General features: G+C 47.5%; 1 protein-coding gene across 3 annotated transcripts in view; it reads left to right on the plus strand.

The window, feature by feature from the left end:
• Positions 1 to 93: 93 nt before the first annotated feature.
• Positions 94 to 24627, plus strand: part of LOC137648801 (zinc finger protein 845-like) — a 44607-nt gene continuing 20073 nt past the window's right edge. The window contains exons 1-2 of one of the 3 annotated variants that reach the window (XM_068381951.1): positions 112 to 195; positions 18456 to 18500. The gene's annotated coding sequence lies outside the window, so the exon portion shown is untranslated. Of the gene's footprint in view, positions 196 to 413; positions 541 to 18455; positions 18501 to 24627 lie in introns of those variants that run through there. The other 2 variants (XM_068381950.1, XM_068381952.1) reach the window with 2 other exon arrangements.

Raw genomic sequence — 24627 nt, forward strand, 5'->3', positions numbered from 1 at the left:
TTAACATTAAAGAAATATCTTGGAAATAATAAAAGCGAGAAATTGTCGCTCAGCGCGAATTCAAACACCCCGCCACACTCAGCACTTCGCCATCTTGCAAAATGGAGGACGGTTCTTTTCCCAGAGGTAGACTGATAGCTGGCGGAATCTTTTCACCTTGTTAAATCGTCCGATGGTCCATCTCTTGTAATTTCGGTGAGTATTAAATGTCAATCACAAAACGAGTAACGTTTTATACCATTTGGTTATTATTATTTAAAGTAGGTGAGAGAAATAAAGAGAGCATGGCCGATGGTCCCCCTGATGATTTTGTTTACATTTGATGAAGGTCTTGTGTGATGGAAGATTTTCCAAGTTTCCCGCTCGTATTTCTTCTGGATGATTAAAATGTCAGGTTACAGACTTGTTTGTGTTTAACTCTGAAGCTGGTAGGAATGATTATTAGCCTTAAGTTTCTTCAGAGTAGCTGGAAATGTCTTGGTTCGCCACTATTGATGATGCACTTAAAGGACTGTCCTAGACGAGACTAGAGAATTTCCGGTAGTTCTAAATTTATTTCTTATTATTTAAGGTTATCAACATTAAAATGCCTGTGCAGACAATGTTAACTGTCTTCTTATCAGACCATTTAAATCCAGGATTAAATGCTTAACCTTTACTTAGTTTATTAATTAACAAAGATTATTAGAAGCCCAAGTTACTATGTCCAGTAAAGTTGTAGAATAGTGCAATAAACTTTTTGCAGAAAATAGAACTTTCTTACAGTGTATTTTGTTGTGATTTGAAGGTTATTTATAACGATTTCTGGCGGAAATCCATAGATTTTGAGTTATGGTGGGGTGACTACCATAATTGCAGAGCTATGGCTTTGCGCTAGGTAATGTTATCATTGACGTTCGAAACACCTGAAAGTATACGTCTCATTTTATATATGAATAAATTTTTTGTGGCGAATGTAGTTTCTTGGGGGAGAGGTGTAAATTTGCTTTATATTTGTCAGATCGATTTGAAATATGAAGTTATTGTATATCTTGGTCTGAAATATGATGAGGCTTGTTTTACAATTTAAGAAATATGGGGTAGTTTGTAGCGCTATGGCCAAGCGTCCTAATTTGCTTATTATCGCTCTGACTGTTATCTTGTATAGAATAAAAACGTTTGGAAATGGTCTACGGATCTTAAATATGTGCTTAAACGCACACTTTTATGTTTTTTGCCGAAAACCCTAAATTACCTGAAAATTTGTGGCTCGAGTTCTTACTCCGGCCACGAATCTTCTCGCTCCCGTAGTAGGTAAGGGGGGGGGGGTCCGGGGGGACGAAGCCCCCCTGGGTAAGGATACGGCTTTTAGCATAGGTTAGGTGGGTTTTTTAAGTTAGCTTCTCCCGCCAAAATCGGTTTTAGAACGACGGCCACAGTTCAGGATATTCCAGTTTTCTACGAACTCGATTTTAGAATGACGGCCACAGTCCACCCCACTTTATAATATTCCCATTTTCTATGAATGAAAACAGATCTGGCCGTCACCCTACAAAGGCTCCGAAATATGATTTAGTGTCACCTTGCCAGGAGTGAACTCGGTTGGGAAGTAAACACAGGGTTGAAACTTAATTCCTAGGGTAAGCTAAGGATACGGCAGTTATGGCATGTTGCAGGGGCCCGTAGCCCACCTGTTCCTAAGGATGTGGTTCCTAGGTTAGGTTAGGTGATGTTCTCGTGTTTGTTTCTGTTTTAGAATGTAGTTTTTCAGTCATAACTTTTGAAATTGTACACTTGGCGTGTCCCAATGAAGTACAAAGGCTCAAATTTTTAAAAATTTCCAGTTTCCTGTAGTCATCATCATTAAAACCAAGACATTGTATTAAAAAAGAACAGTTAGCATAATCAAAACCCATTAATAGTAATGATAAATGAAAGTACTGGAGCTTTTGTTTGCAAAGACTAAGGACGCATAGAAAATATGACTTCAGTCCCTTTTTCTATGGAGTTGTTCATAGCTCTGTTCATCGTACAGTTCTACAAAAAACCTCTTTGTTCCATAACCGAAATACAAACCATGCTCTTTACATAGGGTTTACTTTCGGCGTAGCTGAAAATGACGAGCCAATAGATTTTTAACGAGGGTTAACCACCCCCGCGCTAGTTAGCAAGGGGGTAGGGGAAGTGGTAGCTTGCTACCTCTCCCCCCCACACACCGGTGAATTGTCTCACTTCACTTTTGGCTCGGACGATGAGCAGACGTGTCTGTCTTTCATCCGCGCTTTTGACAGCCTTAATCTGTTTTTTCTTTTTCTCAGACTTTGTGTGTTTGGAAGTTGGCCTCTACCTTCATCGCAATTATGCGCAAATGCCCTGGACTCTCCGGTCGCCCCTGTGGTACCTTCTTGTCGGTGGTCGAGACGGATCCTCACACCCTACCAGACCTTCCACCTGCGGCGCAGATGCGCAGCAGGCGCCTTCTCACCTCGTCACCCGACGGGCACTGGTCCCTTCGGGGTAAAGGGTTGTCTTCCACGGTGTGGGTACTTCCCTTGCGCGTCAGGGTTCCCCTGCGCGTTTGCGCGCAGTAGCGCACAAGCGCTTTCCTGAGTTGCAGCCACCAGACTCGCCTCGCCAGCGCTCTCCTGCTCGCCAACGCTCGCCTGCTCGCCAGCGCTCTCCTGATCGTCAGCTCTCTCCTGCTTGCCAGCGCTCTCCTGTTAGCAGTCAGCGCCCTTCTGTCCCTGCTGCGCGCCAGGCACACCATCGGTCTCCTGAGCGCACACGATCTCCTGCTTGTCAGCGCGCACCTGCGCACCTTGTTCCTGATGCGCGCCAACGCTCGCCCACGCGCCTTAGATCTTCGGATCTGGACACAGGCAAGGACCTTACTCCTTGGACCTCGCCCTCGCGCTCCTGTGTGCCCATCTTCGCCTGCGCATCAGCTCTCACGCTCCCCGGTGCGCACTTCAAGAGTTCCTGCGCGCCCATGAGCCTTCATCTCCTGAGCCCGTCCATGAGCGTTCGCCCTTGCGCGTTTCCTCGCCACCTGATCCTGCGCCCCAGATGTCTACGCGTCGACACCCTCCTGTGCGCCAACGATCTCCTGCACGCCAACAATCTCCCGAGCACCCGCGCGATCCTTCGCCTGCGCACAAGCGCTCGCCAACGCGCCAGCACGCCCATGACTTGGATCGCCATAGGTCTCCGACGCGCACACACGCCAAATCGCCTGTGCGCGGTCGATCGCCTGCGCGTACTACGCGCCATCGCTCGCCCACGCGCCATAGATCTCCTGCGCGTCACCATTCTGCTGACCGACAGCGATCTCCTCTACCCTCGCGCGCTTATTCACCTGCGCGCCCGCGCACGTTTATCCCTGCGCGCCCGCGCACGTTTATCCCTGCGCGACTGCGCGCCCGCTCTCCAGCAGCCACCCGCTCGCAAGTCCTTGGATGCTCCATCGCGCGAGAGCCAGCACGACCCCTGTTCTTGCCGGGTTCCGCAGCTCGTGCCTACGACAGGGACGCGTACTTCCAGATCGCCATCAGGATCGCCCCCGCGCAAGCGCAGGTCTCTCACCCAGGACTAGGAAGAGTCTTAGGAGAGGTCTAGGCAACATTCTTCCCTTTCTTCTTTCCAAGTAGGCCCCTTTGCGTCCACTTCGAAGGATCAGGTGATCCCCTTCCCTCCAGCGGGGATTACGGACAATGCGTCCTTCACCCGTCAGTCTTGGTTTGGTCACCTGATGCAAGTGGTGGTGCAGGCTGTGAAGCCAGCCCTCGCTGATCTGGGACTCAAGCCAAGGACAGACTCGTCCCCGCTGAAGTGAAGGAGAGGAGTGGACTTCGTGGTGACTTCTCCCAGGGAGAAGTTGGCTTCTAAGAGGTCCGTCAGGAAGGCTCCATCCCCTTTGCGGTCGTTTCTCCTTCTCCTGTGGACGAAGCCTTTCCGTCCTCAGGAGAGTCCAGCGAGGCGGGGGCCTCTCCCACGGCACCAATGGGAGGAACCCCTCCTCAAGAAAGAGAAACATCTCGCGTGGAAGGTACCTTCCAGACATCTTTGCTGGAGTCCTGTATCCCGCCCAGGAGGGAACCCAAGGACTCGAAGACGATTCCTAAGTCGTCTTCGCAGATTCGTCCAGAGCCAACCAGACCCCGGGAGAACGTCCACGTGTCTTCCCAAGAAGAGCCTCTCGGGACGGGAGACTTAGCTGCCAGTCCACAGGAAGGAGAGCAGCATGAGTCTGAGCATGCCTTCTGGCAGGTATTGGATCTGATGAGGCAACTCAACAGATTCAAGGACCCGGAGATCGCCCCTCACGAAGGCAAGGATATGGGCCTAGACCAAGTCTATGGTACCCAGAAACCCCCAAGGGCCAGCGCGGCTTTGCCTTGGTCCCAGGGGGTGAAGAGTGCCAGAGACAAGGTTGAAGCTCAGCTCGCGGACCTCGCCTCTTCCAGCCGTTCCTCTGCCGGGAACAGACTCCTCCCTCCTTGTTTACAGCAGAGGTGGTGTTTTGAGATCATGGGGGAGTCCAGATTAGCTCTTCCCCTCCACCACTCGGTGGAAGAGCTCACAAGGGGAACTCCGCTTGAGAAGCTCTCCTCCCGGCAGGTGACATTCTCGGCTTCGGAGATCCTGAGACAGGAGAAGGTTGCGAAGTGTGCCATGCAGGCCACTTAGTGGCTGGACGTCTGGCTGGGTTCTCTGGGCATCCTATTGCGCTCTGAGGACTTGTCTAAGGAGAGCAATAGGAAGGCCCTGGAGACCTTCCTCCTCTCGGGCACTATCTCCATCGAGTTCCTGGCCCACCAGGTTACCAACCTGTGGGCCAACTCGATCTTGAAGCGACGTGATGCGGTGACCGAGAAGTTCCTTCCGAAGGTCCCCGCCGTGGATGTCTGCAGGCTCAGACACTCCTCCATCCTTGGAGGAAGCTTGTTTGAGCCCAAGGACGTGGAACGCACAGCTGAGAGGTGGAGAAAGTCGAACCAGGATTCGCTCCTCCAAAGGGCTCTCTTATCTCGGCCCTACAAGCCTCCAGCTCCACAACAACATCAACAGCAGCCTCGCAGGACACCGAAGCAGGCTCCGGCAGCTAAGACGAAGGTGTCTAAGCCTCAGCCCTTTCCTGTCAAGGACAAGAGGGGGGGTAAGTCCTCCAGGGGAGGCAGACTCCTAGAGGGAGCGGCCGTGGCCGTAAACGCTAGGAGTGGCAGTCCCCCCGCGTGTCCACCTGTGGGGGGATGCCTACAAAGTTGCGTGCGCAGGTGGCAGCAACATGGGGCCGATTCTTGGACGGTCTCTTTGATCGGCCAAGGTTATCGCGTCCCATTCACAACATCTCAACCTCCCCTGACAGTGAATCCAGTGTCGTTGAGCTCCTATGCCATGGGATCGGCAAAGGGGCTGGCTCTTCGGGCGGAAGTCGAGACCATGCTCAAGAAGGATGCTCTCCAAGAGGTCGTCGACGGCTCCCCAGGCTTCTTCAGTCGACTCTTTCTTGTAAAGAAGGCGTCTGGAGGCTGGAGACCCGTCATCGATCTCTAAGCTCTGAACAAGTTTGTCAAGCAAACTTCGTTCAGCATGGAGACAGCGAACATGGTCAGACTTGCAGCGAGACCACAAGACTTCATGGGCATACTGGATCTGAAGGACACGTACTTCCAGATCCCAATCCTCCGTCTTCCAGGAAGTACTTGAGATTCAGCCTAGACAGCAAGACCTACCAGTTCAAGGTACTGTGCTTCAGTCTCTCCACAGCACCTCAGGTGTTCACCAGAGTGTTCACCCTGATTTCGTCATGGGCGCACAGGAACAGCATCCGTCTCCTCCGATATCTGGACGACTGGCTAATCCTGGCAGACTCGGAGTCGACCCTTCTTCGACACCGAGACAGGCTTCTGGGACTTTGCCAAGATCTGGGGATCATGGTAAATCTCGAGAAGTCCTCTCTGCAGCCGTCCCAGCGACTGGTTTATCTAGGCATGTTATTAGACACCAATCTCCACAAAGCCTTTCCATCAGACAACAGGATAGCAAGGCTGAGGAGGGTGGCAGAGCCCTTCCTCAGGCGGGAAGAGCTTCCAGCCCAGTCATGGTTACGTCTTTTAGGTCACCTAGTCTCCCTGGCCCGTCTGGTCCCGAACGGCCGTCTCAGGATGAGATCCCTGCAATGGCGGCTCAAGTCCCGGTGGAGTCAGGGCTCCGATTCCCCGAACTCTCTGGTCCCTATAGGACCCATGGAACAGGCGGACCTGCGGTGGTGGCTGATAGACGAAAACCTACGAAAGAGAGTACATCTTCTCGTCCTTCCCCCGGATTTGACACTGTTTTCGGACGCGTCAAAAGAAGGGTGGGGGTCCCACATTCTGAACCAGAGGGTCTCAGGCCTTTGGTCAGAATCAGAAAAGTACCTACACATCAACCTGCTAGAGATGAAAGCCGTGTATCTGGCTCTTCAACAGTTCCAGCGGACCCTGGCGGGCCACTCCGTGGTGGTGATGAGCGACAACACCACGGTAGTGGCTTACTGTATATCAACAAGCAGAGAGGTACCTTTTCACAACAGCTATCCCATCTTGCAGTAGAGATTCTGAGGTGGTCCGAAGTCCACTCGATAACACTATCAGCTCGCTTCATTCCTGGCAAGAGGAATGTGCTCGCCGACAGTCTGAGCAGAGCTTCGCAGATAGTGAGCACCGAGTGGTCTTTGGATCCTCAGATAGCCAACAAAGTCCTGACTTTGTGGGGTTCCCCGACGGTGGACCTGTTCGCGACAGCCTTGAATTTCAAGCGGCCTCTGTACTGCTCCCCAGTCCCGGACCACAAGGCTCTCTGGCAAGATGCTTTCCAACAGCGGTGGGACAACATCGACGTGTACGCCTTCCCACCGTTTTGTCTGATGAGGAGGGTGCTCAACAGGACCAGACTATCAGTCAACCTGTCTATGACCCTGATAGCTCTGCAACTCCTGACGGAACTTCCGAGAGAACTTCCCCCACGACACGAGCTACTCAGACAGCCACATTGCAACATCTTCCACAAAGCCGTAGCCTCGCTTCGGCTTCACGCCTGGAGACTATCCAGCATCTCCTCATGGAGAGAGGCTTTTCGCAACAGGTTGCGGAAAGAATGTCTCGTCACTTGCGAAAGTCCTCCGTGGGAGTCTACCAGGCGAAGTGGAGAGTCATCTGTGGTTGGTGTCCTGGGAGGGGTATCTCTCCACTCGATGCCACTATTCCAGCAATAGCGGAGTTCCTAGTGTATTTGCGGGAAGAAATGCGCCTTTCGGTCTCGGCGGTGAAAGGCTATCGCTCAGCCTTAAGTCTGGCCTTTAGGCTGAAAGGAGTGGACATTTCTTCCTCGCTAGAACTCTCTTTACTCATACGTAGCTATGAGCTTACCTGTACCTGCCCTCAGTCGGAAGTGAGACCTCCTCCATGGAACGTGGTTCAGGTTCTCAGGGCTCTGAAGAGACCTCCCTTCGAACCATTACGCCAGGCCTCTGATCGCCACCTGACTTGGAAGACGGCTTTCCTACTTGCGTTGGCCTCTGCTAAACGAGTTAGTGAACTTCATTGTCTCTCATACGACATCGCCCATTCAAGGGGATGGTGGGAGGTAACGTTCAAGTTCGTCCCTGAGTTTGTTGCCAAGACTCAGAACCCTGGAGTGCCGGACCCACGGTTTGACTCCTTCAGGGTCACAAGTCTCCATTCTGTAACAAGTGACCCAGACCATCTGCTAATATGCCCAGTGAGGAGTCTGAGGCATTACTTGAAGAGGACAGCTGCAGTTCGTCCCCGCGTGCAAGCGTTGTTTGTAAGCACGGGAAGGACTAAGAGGAGGGTCACCAAGAACACCATCTCGGCTTGGATTCGAAGGGTTATTCATCACGCCTTGAATCCTGACCCTCCTCCATCACGTCGCCCTAGGGCACACAACGTTAGGGGCATCGCTACATCCCTGGCCTTTAAGAGAAACTTCTCTGTGACGCAGGTGCTACAAGCTGGGGTCTGGAAGCGTCAAATGACCTTCACAGCCCACTACCTGCAGGACGTGACCCACAGGAGCCTTGATACCTTTTCTATCGGCCCCGTGGTGGCTGCACAACAGCTGGTCTAACCTCAGGCTCCTTAGTGGACAAGTAGCAGAAGGTTGAGGGCATTGTTACCCGGTCTTAGTCTGCGTGAATGAAAGAGTATGTCTGGGCCTTACTACTTTCTTCATCCTCCCCTCTCTTGGGGAAAGCAGTATCCTGGTCTCTGCATAGCTGACCTCAACCTCTGCAGGTAAACCATGCTCCCTTGTGTTCCTAGTATTAAGTTAATACTGTCGCGTCCCCCATACCCTGACGAGGTGGTATTGGGAACGTCCTAGCCTAGAATTCCATCTAAAGGACTCCAGGTCAACTTCCTAGGACGAGTCACACTCTTCCTCCATGCACAAACTTATGTAGGCCACACGTTCCTTGCGGAGCAAGGAACTTGTGAGGTGCAGGGACTCTTTTTCTCGAGTGCTACTCACTCGGATTCTGAGTCCCCGGGTAAAGCCAAAGCCAGTAAGGCTGGGGACTTTCCACCCTTCCTATGGGGGTAAGTCACCCTATGTAAATAGCGTGGTTTGTATTTCTTTTACGGAACAAATGACAAATTCGGAGATAATTTGTATTTTTCCCAACCATACAAACCTTAGCTATTTACACATATTTGCCCGCCAGCCCTGTCCCCCAAGACAAGTCCTACCTCTAAGTGAAGTGAGACAATTCACCGGTGTGTGGGGGGGAGGGGTAGCAAGCTACCCCTTCCCCTACCCCCTTGCTAACTAGCGGGGGGGTAGGTAACCCTTGTTAAAAATCTATTGGCTCGTCATTTTCACCTACGTCGAAAGTAAACCCTATGTATATAAGCTAAGGTTTGTATGGTTAGGAAAAATACGAATTATCTCTGAATTTGTCATTTACTGGGGGAGGATGTCATAAAATAAAGGGATAAGAAGAAGACCCTAAAATCCAATCGCCAGGCGGCCCTAAATCCACTATGTGTAGTAACATGTCAAGCCTCTTTTCTCCTTCCATTGACTAGTCATTCAGTGACTTTGACCACTGGTTATCACTGAAGTTATCCTCCAGGGATGTACGTAAAGGTATCCTTTCAGAATTGGTTTTCCAGTACAGAGTGCAAGGCTCTAACCTACGCTCAACCCGCAAGTGTTTACAAGAACATTCACTCGGTTGCAACTGGGTTCCCTCCTCGTTCCTTAGATGAGTGGTAAAATTCTAGCTGACTCAGTGAAGTTTTTCCGACATGAGTCAACCGTTGGGGGTTTTCCTCATTCGGGATAAAACGACTAGAAATTATCCCGGCAATCTCCATGAGAACTCCCATCTTTTTAAAAGAAAGCAAATAACTAGCATGTGATACCCTTCTTACAATCTCCAATGCTTTACAGAAATCTTTGATAGTGGTCAGGAAGTTCGTATGATTGGTCTTGATTTTATTGCTGCCTTTGACCGTGTTAATCAAGAGGGCCTTGTTTTCAAACTCAAACAGTTGGGAGAGTTTGGGTCATTTCTTAGCATTATTGAATTTTTAAGTAATAGATCACAAAGAGTGGTTGATGGGCATCATAGTGAGTATAGGAATATGATATCGTGTTTTTGGCCCATTTCTTTTCATACTCTATGCACATGACATGTGATTGGGCATAGAAAACAAGCTTGTTGCTTAAGCCTATGATGCTACACTTTTTGCATCAATTCCATCTCCTGAATGTAGATCTGCAGTTGCTGAATCTCTTAATAGATATCTAGCTAAAATTATTGCATGGTGCAGATTATGGGGCATGCAGTTGAATCCTAACAAAACTCAAAGTATAATTTTAAATAGGACAAGGACAGGGGCCCCTCAACATCTGGATCTCAGCATTGATAATGTTTCTTTAACACTGTATAACTTTTAAGATTTCAGGTGTGATTCTTTACAGCAAATTTACTTTTGAGAAACACATTAGGTCTGTATCATCTTCAATTGCACAAAAAATTGTCTTATTGAGAAAGTCTTTTAAGATTTTCGGTGATCAATAAATTCTGAAGAAGTGTTTTAATTCTTTCATTTTATCTTGTTTCAAGTATTGTTCTCCTGTCTGGTCTTCAGCTGCTGATTCTCATCTTAATTTGTTGGACAGGAACTACGGTCAATTAATTGAGAAAGTCTTTTAAGATTTTCGGTGATCAATAAATTCTGAAGAAGTGTTTTAATTCTTTCATTTTATCTTGTTTCAAGTATTGTTCTCCTGTCTAGTCTTCAGCTGCTGATTCTCATCTTAATTTGTTGGACAGGAACTACGGTCCATTAATTTCTTATCGCTGATCTAGATATTAATCTGTCACTGTCGTTCAATTAGTTCATTATGCAGTTGCATAAGATTTTTATAATTCTGACCATCCTTTACATTCAGATCTTCCTGAACAGTTCCATCCTGTTCATAATACTAGGTATGCAGTTAATTTTAATAGTCAGGCTCAATACCACACTGTATTCTAGAAGTTTTATTCTAGCTGTGACCAAGTTGTGGAATGATCTTCCTAATCGAGTAGTTGAATTGGTAGAACTTCAAAGGTTCAAACTTGCAGCAAATGTTTTTGTTGAACAGGCTGACATAAGCCTTATTATAGTTTATATATGCAATATCTGTGTTGATGTTGCTGTTTTAAAAATATATTATTTTAATTCTTCAATATTTTTCACATTGCTTAATATTTCCTTATTTCCTTTCCTCACTGGGCTATTTTTCCTGTTGAAGCCCTTGGGCTTATAGCATCTTGATAATAATAATAATAATACCAAACAATAGAAGAATTTCGGTAAAGGTTTAAAGGTAATTCTCCAGAATCAACAAGGAGACTTTGGTTAAGCAAAATTCTAAACCTCCTGTGGGCAATCTGATACCAGCATGGTCTATAAAATCTAGTATCTTTAGCTTGGGTGGCTGAGGAGTATATTTCACACCCATAACTAATTTTTGGAAACATTAAGGCCTTTTATAATTTTAAAATCTACTCCCCATGATGTATGGGACAAAACTTTTAAAATATTCAGAGCCTCAAGACACTTAACTTTTAATGCCTTTAAGTTAAGAACTCATGTAAGCCTACATTCAAAGATCAACCCTAGAAATCTAGCTTCACTTACACATGTGATCCGTTGACCTCTGATGTATATATCCGGGTTTGGTTGTACTCCACAAATACGACAGAAATAGATAACAACAGTTTCGCTTTTCGAAAACTTGAATCCATTCATATCAGCCCACTGAATAATTTTGTCAATTGAGTGTAGTAGTTTTCTCTCAACTATCGACATTCTAGTTCCAGCAAATGATATGGAGAGATCATCTACAAAGACTTGAGAGAATATCTTTGGGAATAACAGAGGATATCCCATTAATGGCTAATGAAAATATGGTTACATTTAGCACACGTTAACTTGAAAACATTTATGGGGAACAAATGCTTGAATAAGCAATGGTAGCTCTCCTCTCAGTTCCATTTCATGAATGGTTTTATGTATTCTATATCTCCATGCAGTATCATATGCCTTTTTAAGATAAAAAAAAGACTGTTACATGGTGCTGTTTGGATGCAAAGGCTTCACAAATAGAGGACTTAGGTTGTACCAACACATCAGTCCTTGAGTGCATTTTCTAAATCCACACTGGATAGGTGATAAAATGCCTTTCTTCTCCAGGTACCTCGCCAGTCTTGCATTAACCGTATTCTCCATGATCTTACATAAACAAGATGTCAATGCAATTGGTCCATAGTTTGCTGCTAAGAACTTATCCTTACGAGGTTTTAAAAATGGCTAAAATAATTACTAGTTCCCAAATACTTGAGTAATTAAGGTCATGCCATAGTCTGTTAATAGTGCTTAAAATAAATAACTTAGTATTAACAGGTACATGTTTAATCATTGCATATGGAATTCCATTGGGTCCAGAGGCTGTATCATTGCATGTAGCATTCAAAATCAAATTCCCTTTTGGTAAACAGAGCATTGCAAGATTCCTCCTTTTCTGTTGTAAAATTTAGCAGTTTCCATTCTTCAATGCTTCTGTAGTGATAACCAGAAGCTGTTCCACACTTGCATGATATAGTGGAGAAATGTTCAGCCAAAGCATTGCTAACCTCAATTGCTCCAGTCACATACTGACTATTTACCTTCATCACAGATAATGAGTTGGGGGTAAATTTGCCAGCTATCTTTTTCCCTTTCCTCTATGTAGAAGACTGTAGTGTTCTACTATTGACAGGGGAAACAAATGATCTGCAAGACTGGTGCCTAGCTTCTTTCATTACACAATGGAATTGTGCTCTACATTTGTTATATATTATTAAGTTCTCTGTATGGTGTCTACTCAACCGAAAGAAAGATTTTCTTGTGGCTCTGTGCAAGGCAGTTAGTTCTGAAAACCACCAGGGGACTGGTCGCCATTTGAATAACCCTGTGGTTTTGGGAATTGAATTGACTCCTGCAGTATGTAGAGTTCCATTCAGTAAATCTGTGGCATCATCTACACTTTAAAACTGTTCGGCATTTCCATCAATTTCACATAGCTCCCAAAATTTGTTCCAGTCTGCCTTGTTAAAGTTCCATCATGACAATCTTTGTAAAGGTGGATTATTGTTCGTATTTATACTGTAATAATTGGAGCATTATCACTAGTATGCCAATCATCTAACGTTCTTCATTCAAAATCGAGAAAGCAGTTGGAGCGTACAATTGAAAGGTCAATACATGACAGAGCACTCGTCTGAACATGAAAGTGTGTGGGCTCTCCTGTATTAAGGAGTCCCACATCATTTTCCACAATTGATGATATAATACTGCCCCGTGTATTTGCTAAAATATCACCCCATAAAGGATATCTACCATTCAAATCTCCAAATAAAAGGGAAGGTTGAGGGAGTTGATGAATCACCTTTTCTAAACAGCAGGCCTTTCCTGTCAAAGACAAGAGAGGCAAAAAGTCCTCCAGGGGAGGCATGAATCCTAGGGGGAGCGGCCGAGGCCGCAAACACTAGGATTGTCAATCCCCCTGCATGTCCACCAGTGGGGGGATGCCTGCAGAGTTGCGCAATCAGGTGGCAGCAACTCGGGGCCGATTCCTGGACGGTTTCTGTAATCAGTCAAGGATATCCTGTCTCGTTCATAACATCTCTACCTCCCCTGACAGTGAATCTAGTGTCGTTGAGCTCCTAAGCCATGGGATCGGCAAAGGGGCTAGCCCTACGGGCAGAAGTCGAGACCATGCTAAAGAAGGATGCTCTCCAAGAGTTCGTCAACAGGTCCCCAGGCTTCTTCAGTTGACTCTTTTCTTGTAAAGAAGGCATCTGGAGGCTGGAGACCAGTCATCGACCTCTCAGCTCTGAACTAGTTTGTCAAACAAACTCCGTTCAGCATGGAGACAGCAGACACGGTCAGACTTGCAGTGAGACCGCGAGACTTCATGTGTACACTGGATCTGAAGGACGCGTACTTCCAGATCCCAATCCATCCGCCTTCAAGGAAGTACTTAAGATTCAGCCTAGACAACAAGATCTACCAGTTCAAGGTGCTGTGTTTCGGTCTCTCCACAGCACCTCAGGTTTTCACCAGAGTGTTCACCCTGATCTGCGTTATCTGGACGACTGGCTGATCCTGGCAGACTCGGAGTTGACCCTTCTTCGACACCGGGACAAGATTCTGGGACTTTGCCAAGATCTAGGGATCATGGTAAATCTCGAGAAGTCTTCTCTGCTTCCATCTCAACAACTGGTATATCTAGGCATAATCTTGGACACCAATCTCCACAAAACCTTTCCATCAGACGACAGTATAGCAAGGCTGAGGAGGGTCGCAGATCCTTTCCTCAGACGAGAAGAACTCCCAGCCCAATCGTGGTTATGTCTCCTCGGTCACCTTTCCTCTCTGGCCCGTCTAGTTTCAAATTGGCGCCTCAGGATGAGATCCCTGCAATGGCGGTTCAAGTCTTGGTGGAATCAAGGATCCGATTCCCCGGACATTTTGGTCCCTATGGATCCTGCGGAACGGACGGACCTTCAATGGTGGGTGACAGACGAAAACCTCCGAAAGGGAGTGGCTCTTTTCGTCCTCCCCCCGGATTTGATGCTGTTCTCGGACGCCTCAAAAGAAGGGTGGGGGCCCACATTCTGAACCACAGGACCTCAGGCCTATGGTCAGAATCAGAAAAGTGCCTCCACATAAACCTGCTAGAGATGAAGGCCTTCTATCTGGCACTTCAACAGTTCCGACAGTACCTGGCGGGTCACTCCGTGGTGGTGATGAGCGACAACACCACGGCAGTGGCTTACATCAACAAGCAGGGAGGTACCTTTTCACAACAGCTATCCCATCTTGCAGTAGAGATACTGAGATGGACTGAAGTCCATTTGATTCCACTATCGGCTCGCTTCATTCTGGGCAAAAGGAATGTGCTCGCCGACAGTCTGAGCAGAGCATCCCAGATAGTGAGTACCGAGTGGTCTTTGGATCCTCTAGTAGCCAACAAAGTCCTGACTTTGTGGGGTTCCCCGACGGTGGATCTGTTCGCGACAGCCTTGAATTTCAATCTTCCGCTGTACTGCTCCCCAGTCCCGGACCCCAAGGCACTCTGGCAAGATGCCTTCCAACAACGGTGGGACAACATCGACGTGTACGCCTTTCCCCCGTTCTGTCTGATGAGAAGGGTGCTCAACAAGACCAGAATATCGGTCAACCTGTTAATGACCTTAATAGCTCCGCTATGGCATCACGCAGAGTGGTTCCCGGACCTTCTGCAGCTCCTGACGGAATTCCCGAGAGAACTCCCTCCTCGACACGAGCTACTCAAGCAACCACACACCAACATCTTCCTCAAAGCCGTAGCATTGCTGCGGCTTCACGCCTAGAGACTATCCAGCATCTCCTCACAGAGAGAGGCTTTTCGCAACAAGTTGCGGAAAGGATGTCTCGACACCTCCGAAAGTCATCTGCAGGAGTCTATCAGGCGATGTGGATAGTCTTCTGTTGTTGGTGTCGTGGAAGGGGTATCTCTCCACTCGATGCCACTATTCCAGCAATAGCGGAGTTTCTTGTGTATTTGCGGGAAGAAATGCGCCTTTCAGTCTCGGCAGTGAAAGGCTATCGCTAAGCCTTAAATCTTGCCTTCAGGCTAAAAGGAATGGACATTTCCTCCTCGCTGGAACTTTCTCTACTCATACGAAGTTATGAACTTACCTGCCCTCAGTCGGAAGTGAGACCTCCTCCATGGAACGTGGTTCGAGTCCTCAGGTCTCTTAAGAGACCTCCGTTCGAACCATTACGCCAGGCTTCAGATCACCACTTGACTTGGAAGACGGTGTTCCTACTTGCTTTGGCCTCGGCCAAGCGAGTCAGCGAACTTCATGGTCTCTCGTATGACATCGCCCATTCAAGGGGATGAGGGGAGGTAATGTTCAGGTTCGTCCCTGAGTTTGTAGCTAAGACTCAAAATCCAGGAGTGCCAGACCCCCGGTTCGACTCCTTCCGGATTTCGAGTCTCCGTTCTGTAACAGATGACCCAGACCATCTCCTACTGTGCCGAGTAAGGAGTCTGAGGCTCTATCTTAAAAGAACAGTTGCAGTTCGTCCTCGATTGCAAGCATTGTTTGTGAGCACAGGAAGGACGAAGAGGAGGGTCACTAAGAATACTATATAGCATGGATTTGCAGGGTCATCCACCATTCCCTGAATCCAGACCCTCCTCCGTCACGTCGCCCTAGAGCATATGATGTCAGGGGCATTGCTACATCCCTGGCATTCAAGAGAAACTACTCATTGATGCAGGTTCTACAAGCAGGGGTTTGGAAGCGTCAAACGACCTTCATAGCCCACTACCTGCAAGACGTGACCCACAGGAGGCTCGATACATTCTCTATCGGCCCTGTGGTGGCTGCACAACAGCTGGTCTAAACCTCAGGCTCCTTAATGGACAGATAGCAGAAGGTTGAGGGCATTGTTACCCGGTTTTAGTCTGCATGAATGAAAAGGTATGCCTGGCCCTTATTCTTTTCTTCATCCTCCCCTCTCTTGGGGAAAGCAGCATCCTAGGTTCTCTGCACAGCTGACCTCAAACCACTGCAGGTAAACCATGCTTCCTTGTGTTCCTAGTATTAAGATGATACTGTCGCATCCCCCATACCCTTACGAGGTGGTATTGGGAACGTCCTAACCTAAAATTCCATCTAAAGGACTCCAGGTCAACTTCCTAGGACGAGTCACACTTCATTCCTTTACACACAAGCTTACGTAGACCGCGATCCTTGCAGAGCAAGGTACTTGCGAGGTGCAGGGACTCTACATACTCAGATACTGAGTCCCCGGGCAAAAAGCCAAAGCCAGTACGGCTGGGACTTACCACCCTTCCTAAGGGTTAAGTCACCCTATTTAAATAGCGTGGTTTGTATTTCGGTTACGGAACAAATGACATATTCGTAGATAATTTGTATTTTTCCTAACCATACAAACCTTAGCTATTTAATCAAACTGGCCTGCCAGCCCTGTCCCCCGGGATAAGTCCTACCTCTAAGCAAAGTGAACTAGTTCACCGGTGTGTGAGGGGGGAGGGGTAGCTAAAATTCTAATGGCTCGTCATTTCAGCTACGCCGAAAGTAATACCCTATTTGAATAGCTAAGGTTTGTATGGTTAGGAAAAATACAAATTATCTAAGAATTTGTCATATCTCCTGTTTAAACTAAAAACTTTAACCAAACAAGAGGAAGAGAAATAAGGTAGAATAGTGTGCCCAAGTGTACCCTCAAGCAAGAGAACTCTAACCCAAGACAGCGGAAGACCATGGGACAGAGGCTATGGCACTACCCAAGACTAGAGAACAAAGGTTTGATTTTGGAGTGTCCCTCTCCTAGAAGAGTTGTTTACTATAGCTAAAGAGTCTTTTCTACCCTTACCTAGAGGAAAGTGACCACTGAACAATTAAAGTGCAGTAACCCCTTGGGTGAAGAAGAATTGTTTGGTAATCTGTGTTGTCAGGTGTATGAGGACAGAGGAGAATATGTAAAGAATAGGCCAGACTATTCTTTGTGTGTGTGTATGTTTAAGCAAAGGAAAAATGAACCATAACCAGAGAGAAGGATCCAATGTAGTACTGTACTGTTTGGCCAGTCAAAAGACCCTATAACTCTCTAGCGGTAGTATCTCAACGGTGGCTGGTACCCTGGCCAACCTACTACCCACCTGTAGACATAATTATGGGGAGTGCTCATGAATAAGAAGCTTAAGTTCTTCATTGTTCGCCCTTAAACCCTGACAATTCCATTGCAAAATGGAGGACAAAAACTACGGTTTATTTTCTGGCAGACCCTTTGGATGAAGTCTCCCCATTGGCAATTTTTGATCTAACACTATTTCCCAGAGGTTTCTTTAGAGAGGGTCTTGATACATTGGGTTTTATATTTGTCTTTTTCTGTGTTTCCTTTTGATCTATTTGTTTAGGCAAATGGTGTACCTCAACTTGAATTTCTGATTATTCAAGTTATCTTCCAGTTGATCAGAAACATCAACAGACAAAACATCAAATTTATTTGATGTCATAACTTTGTTTCTTATGGGGGGGGAGATGAAGGTTTCTCTCTTTTTCGATTAATAGGTGGCGAGTTTCTAGGTTTTTGCATCTTCCCCATTTACAGGTGCACTAGGTAAGTTGGTTTTAAGTGGAACCTCCATCAAATCAGGCAAGTACATAGCCGTAGAGAGTTTGTGCTATTTTTTGTAATGGGGTACAAAGGTTTTATTGTGTTAATTACACCATGGCAAAGCCTCAGGAGGCAATATACTTACCACGTTATGCAGCATTTTATCATTATATGGAATATTTCTTTTTCTAGAACTATTGGCAGTACTAGGTGGGTTTGATTTTGGTGCCTTTGCATAGCTATTTGATTTATTTTATAGTCTTTTGGCATGTCCTAGACTTATACTGTATGTTCTAAACTGGATTTGTTGAGGGCAGCTTCTTCCAACTTATACAACTCACAGTTCCTATCAGTGGATTTATGATTCACGTTGCAACTTAACACCTAGCCCCAAGTGTACATTCTCCATGGTAAAATTTGGAGTAGATACCACATATTTTTTAATTTTTGCAAACTTTAGACGGATGTCCAAATTTAAAACTATTAAATCATTGCATTGGCTTCTGTTTGAATGGTCGAACTTTTAATCATTTCATTTTCAATAATAACTTGGAAAGGTACATCAGCATCCTGGAAAGTAAGGATAATCATTCCTGTACCTGGGACTTTGAGTACTTTCCACACATTTATTGGTTACATGGCCAGTATCTTCTGTAAATTCATACAGATCTTTGTTGAAAACTACTCCCCTTCCATAGCTACTACATCTAATGTAATTTCATCATTACTTGTTTTCAGATTGGACAGTATTATGGATTGTGTGCATGATTTGGTATGGATAAGGTAACTATTTTTTTCCAAAACGTGATATATCTCCAGTGCAGTAGTTCCTACTTTTTTCTGAATTAATTTGTATTTGTTCCGTAACCGAAATACAAACCACGCTATTTACATTGGGTTTACTTTCGGCGTAGCTGAAATTGACGAGCTAATAGATTTTAACGAGGGTTAACTACCCCCGCGCTAGTTAGCGGGGCTAGGGGAAGGGGTAGCTTGCTACCCCTCCCCCCCACACACGGTGATTTGTCTCACTTCACTTTTGGCTCGGACGATGTGCAGACGGTGTCTGTCTATTGTCCTCGTTGTTGACAGCCTTAATCTTTTTCTTTGCTTTTCCTTAGCTGTGTGTTTGGAAGTTGGCCTCGCCCTTTGGTATTCATCATGCGCAACTGCCCTGGAATTGCCGGCCGCCCCTGCGGTACCTTCATGTCGGCGGTGGATACCGATCCTCACACCCTTTGCCCGCAGTGTCAAGGCCAACGGTGTGACAGGGAAAATTCGTGCAGTGAGTGTAGGGAGTGGTCTGCCTCCCAGTGGGAGAGGTTTGCCCGCCGGCGTAAGAAGAAGTCCAAGAGAGACCGTTCTCCTTCAGGGGTTGCCTTGAAGGAGGAAAGCTCCAGGGACTCTTCTTCCGCCGCCGAAACCTCCTCCGAAGCTCCCACTCGACCGGCCTCTCGTGAGAGGCCTCCGAGTGGTAGCGCAGACCCTTGTTCTGTTTCCCGAACTCGGGGTGCGGGAGAGGGCGTCGCCTCCCATAGCGGGGCGGCTCCCCCTCCTCCCCCGGGAGAGGATTTTGATAACGTTGATAACTCTGTTTCTAACGATGATCTTTTTCAGCTTTGGGCTTCCTTGGGGCTTAAGGGCCTGCCCTCCAAGGAAGCCCTGTTTGACCTTATCCAGTTGGGGGCCGCTGTCAAGCAGTCGCCGGTGATAGCAGAGGTAGATCCTCTGTCTATTGTCGACGTCGTGGTGGCAGGGGCTTCCGACGGGTCTGGTCAAACCTCTGCGGCTCCTGATGTTGCGGACGTTGCTGAAGGCTCTCCTCCCCCTTCCGAACATCCTTCGAAGGGGAAGGTGGGTCCCACGGTCTCTCCTGCGGCTACATCTCCCCCTCGGGGGAGCGCTCTGACTGAGACTCCTCTTTGGAGGACCGACGATCCTGATGACCTCCCTCGTGGCCGCCTTCGCCGTAAGCCTCGTCGTCCTCTTCGTCGCAGGGGCCTCCCGTCTCCCTATAAGGGAGTCAAGAGGCGCCTCTTCGAGTCATCTCCTCCTCCGTCCTCCGATAAGGAGCCTCCTCGCCGGGAGCAGACTGTAGCAGCCATGTCCTTAGACCTTTCCGGTGATCGTTCGCGATCTCCTACACCTGCCAGACCTTCCACCTCCTGCGCAGATGGCTAGCAGACTCCTGAACTCGTCAGCCGACGGGCATCGGTTCCTTCGGGGCAAAGGGATGTCTCCCACGGTGTGGGAGCTTCCCTCGCGCGTTAGGGTTCCCTTGCGCGTACACGCGCAGTAGCGCGTAAGCGCTCTCCATCTTTGCAGTCTCCTGACTCACCTAGCCAGCGCTCTCCTGTTCGTCAGCGCTCTCCTGCTCGCCAGCGCTCTCCTGATCGCCAGCGCTCTCCTGATGGTCAACGCCCCCCGCTTGCCAGCGCTCTCCTGATGGTCAACGCCCCCCTGGTCGCCAGCGCTCTCCTGATGGTCAACGCCCCCCGCTTTCCAGCGCTCTCCTGATGGTCAACGCCCCCCTGGTCGCCAGCGCTCTCCTTTGGACAACATACAACCTCCTGTTCCTGTTACGCGCCCAGAGCGCCAACGGTCACTTAAGCGCACAAGATCTCCTGCTCGTCAGCGCGTACCTGCGCATCCAGTTCCTGACACGCGGCCACGCTCGCCCACGCGCCTTAGATCTCCGGATCTAGACGCGGGCAAGGATTTAACTCCTCCTCGCCCACACGTTCCTGCTCGTCATCCTTCTCCTGCGCAGCAACGCACACGGTCTCCTGCGCGTACATCCAGAGTTTCGGCACGCCCACGCGCCTTCTCTTCCTGAGCCCGTTCGCGAGCGTTTGCCTTTGCGCATCGCGCCACCTGCTCCTGCGCAGCAGTCTACACGTCGTCCTCCTGCGCCAGCGATCTCCAGCGCATCAGCGATCTCCAACGCGTCAGCGATCTCCAGCGCGTCAGCGATCTCCAGTGCGTCAGCGATCTCCAGCGCGTCAGCGATCTCCTGCGCGTCAGCGATCTCCAGCGCGTCAGCGCTCCCCTGAGTCCCGGCGATCTCCTGGCCGCCCTTACTTCTTTCTTCATCCTCCCCTCTCTTGGGGAAAGCAGCATCCTGGTCTCCGCATAGCTGACCTCAAACTCTCCAGGTAAACCATGCTCCCTTGTGTTCCTAGTATTAAGCTTAATACTGTCGCATCCCCCATACCCTGACGAGGTGGTATTGGGAACGTCCTAGCCTAGATTCCTATCTAAAGGACTCAAGGTCAACTTCCTAGGACGAGTCAGTTCTTTCCTCCACACACAACTTACGTAGGCCACACGTTCCTCCGCAAGGAACTTGTGAGGTGCAGGGACTCCTTTTCTCGAGTGCTACTCACTCGGAGTCGGAGTCCCCGGGTAAAGCCAAAGCCAGTAAGGCTGGGGACTTTCCATCCTTCCTAAGGGGTAAGTCACCCAATGTAAATGGCGTGGTTTGTATTTCGGTTACGGAACAAATGACAAATTCGGAGATAATTTGTATTTTTCCTAACCATACAATCCTTAGCTATTTACACATATTTGCCCGCCAGCCCTGTCCCCCAAGTCAAGTCCTACCTCTAAGTGAAGTGAGACAAATCACCGGTGTGTGGGGGGGGGAGCTTCCCCTACCCCCGCTAACTAGCGCGGGGGTAGTTAACCCTCGTTAAAATCTATTGGCTCGTCAATTTCAGCTACGCCGAAAGTAAACCCAATGTAAATAGCTAAGGTTTGTATGGTTAGAAAAAATACAAATTATCTCCGAATTTGTCATATTTTGACATACTTTAATTCCTTGATACCCCCATAGCTACAATCCACATTGGTAGTTTTGGCTTTATCGAAGGCATAATTAAACCAGTCGGCAGGTCTATAAACATCCATATCCTTTGGTACCTTATTGTTAAGAGCAGCCATTATATTCAAGTTGTTAATTTTAATGTTATTGGTACTGTATTACATATTGTATTAAGTGCTTCGTAGTGACTATTGTAAGATATCCATGAATCTCATTTTGTATCTTGAAGTGTCATTTTTATTTCTTTTATTTATCCATAACACTCAAATTCTTTATATAGTTTATCATTGTCTCTATTGGAATTTGGGTAACTTGAAGAATTTGAAGTTACCTTGTGTTACCCAGGTTACTCGATTTTGGAATATCAGTAGAATGGTCCTTTCTAGTACCAAGGTCATCAACAGAATTTTCTATAATTAAATTAGCAGCGGTTGTCAACAGTGGGGGGGCAGGAAGGGGGAGTCAAAGTAGCCAGGGGATTGGGAGTCAGCTTTTGAAGGGTCCATAGTCAAGTTTTATTTTTTTTACCTGCTTGAGAATATTAAGAAAGTATCATATGTCGGAGAGGCAATTTGCATTCTCCACTATTGACTCCGAGTATACCGGTACTTCTTAGATGGTTCACTTCATACCATACTAGTGGGATAGCACCAAAACAGATTTAGATGCACAGGTGTAAGCTAAACCTGCTCATTAGAACTGAGACAAAGAAAATACAGCATGAAATTCATCCTCCCCATATCTGTAATGATGGGCTTCCAGCTAGAAGCTGCGAGTCCTACCTCAAGGATTGGATCCTCCCCCGGATTCTGATGACCCAACCCTTGAGAATGGTTCTGCTACATATAGCTTTGAATGCAAATACCTCCCAACTGTGATCCCTTCTCCCATTCATCTAAGCAGGCAGTATATGTAATATCGAATGTGGAAATATCCACATTATTTAAAGAAAAATAATAAATTAATAAATAAAAAGAAAAAAAAAATATATACTTATATACATATACACGTACATGAGATAAGGGAACTATTACTCAGAGTTAGGACAGCAAGACAAAAGAAAGTTCATAAAATTAGGAGGTCAAAGTAAAATGAGAAGAAATAGATGAGAGAGGGAAAGTTAGATTCAAACGGGGGGAGCAATTTCCCCAAGTTCGAGAGCCCTCTTGCCAGTCACAATGCTTCAACATGGATACGATATTCCCTGTTGAAGCACAATGACTTCGTCAAGGCATTCTCTCATTAAGAGGGACGCACCCACTCTGAGCTGACGAAGTAGAAGCATGTGGTGGCAATCCACAATGAAGTGTTATCAGCCAGGTACATTCTGGGCAAGAGGAATTTACTAAAAGACGCACTCAGTCACCATGGGCAGGGTGTAAGGTCAGAGTGGTCCATACATTCCTGCGTAGCAGAGAGGCTTCTGGTTCTGTGGGGTTTTCCGAGGGATTAATGTTTGCCATGCAGCTGAACAGGAAGCTCCCCATGTTTTTTCTTCCTTGTTCCACACCCATCGGCTGTGTAAGAAGTCGTCTTCCAATACCCATGAAATCACCTGGATGCTTACGTCTTTCCTCTGTTCAGTTTGATCCATCGCTAATCAACTGAGTGTTGATTGCACCAGGATTCAGGGTGACCCTAGTGGCTCTCAGATGCCCACATACCAAGTGGTGTCCAGATCTGTTAGCTCTACTTCGTTAAGGTCTCGAGAACTACCCTAGTGGCACTCGCTTCTCTGTTAGCTTCACCTTCAGAGGTACCACCAATCCGTGAAGTCGCGGGAGTGAAAGACTTTTCGCAAGGTATTTCAGATGTCTGGGTGCCTGTGATAGTCCTTTACAGCTCTCTACCAGGGTAAGTGAGGTATCTTCTGCAATTAGTGTCGTAGAATGAATACTTTGGAACATCTCTAGCGCAGATCGCAGATTTTCTAGTCTTCCTTCACCGAAAGAAGTTCCTCTAAGTTGCTTCTGTCATACGCTACAACACAGTCTTGAGTGTGGTCTTTGACTGAAGGGTATACTGTAGACTTCTCATGGGAATTGTTTATTCTTGTGAGGAGCTTTGAGCAGTCTTGCGCACCCCGGGACCTCAGGCCCCCGGAGTGGGACATGACCTGGATGCTAAGGCCCTTACACTTACCTGTTCAAACCTTTGAGAAAATTTGAGGTTGTCAGTCAGAGTTCTGACTCTCAAGACTGTATTTTGCTGCCTTAGCATTGACGAAGAGAGTAAGCAAGTTGCACAGTCTCTGCCTTAGTCTCATATGCTGAGGGGGTTGAATAAGGTCTTCTATAGTTTTGTGCTCAGAACCTGTTGGGGAACGATCTCAGGTTCAAGTCCTTCTCCATCCCCTTTCTATGAGAAGAATTGGGTGACAATCAAGAGGATATGCTTTGGTGTCCCATGAGGGCTTTGCAGTGCTATCTGAAGAAGACAACACCTTAGACCATAGTGTAAGCAACTCTTCCTTAGCACTGTCGGGACAAAGAAAGAGGGACTTTGTGAGACGATCCGTATAGCATGCGCCTCAGTCGTCGAGAGGGTCGAGGTACCAACAGGGACCGGAGCTCGCAAAGAGGAATCTTGCTACTGTATCATCCAGGTGTTGAAAGTTTGTATGTGTTAACACCAGACCATAACACGGCCTTAAATCTACGGGATTATACCCACAAGTCCCTTGACACCTTTTTGCTTGGTCTTTGGATGGCTGTTCAACTAGTAATGGAGCAAGCCCAGCTCCCATGTGTGACAGTAAGCATCTTGTCTAGGTAACAATAGATGCGAGTCTGCAATGAAGGTAAAATTAGTGGCTCGTCTCCTTCATTCTTTCTGCCCCTCTCTGTGGACAAAACGGTCAAAATGTTATTTGCGAGATCTGATCTGATACCGGCAACCTCTTGACAGAAGAGATTTTATGCACTCGTGGAAGCTAACCCTCCTCCTTCGCCTATTGATACCAAGGGTATGACCCTGACTCTAGGAAAATCGATGGAAAGACTCTGGGAGCCCACCATCATCACAACTTCCAAGTCTTCCAACATGGAAGCAGCTTCCAGGACGAGCCTCCTCCCGATGTACTGGCTG

This window comes from Palaemon carinicauda, chromosome 10, assembly GCF_036898095.1.
Source record: "Palaemon carinicauda isolate YSFRI2023 chromosome 10, ASM3689809v2, whole genome shotgun sequence".
In the NCBI taxonomy this organism is placed as follows: Eukaryota; Metazoa; Arthropoda; class Malacostraca; order Decapoda; family Palaemonidae; genus Palaemon; species Palaemon carinicauda.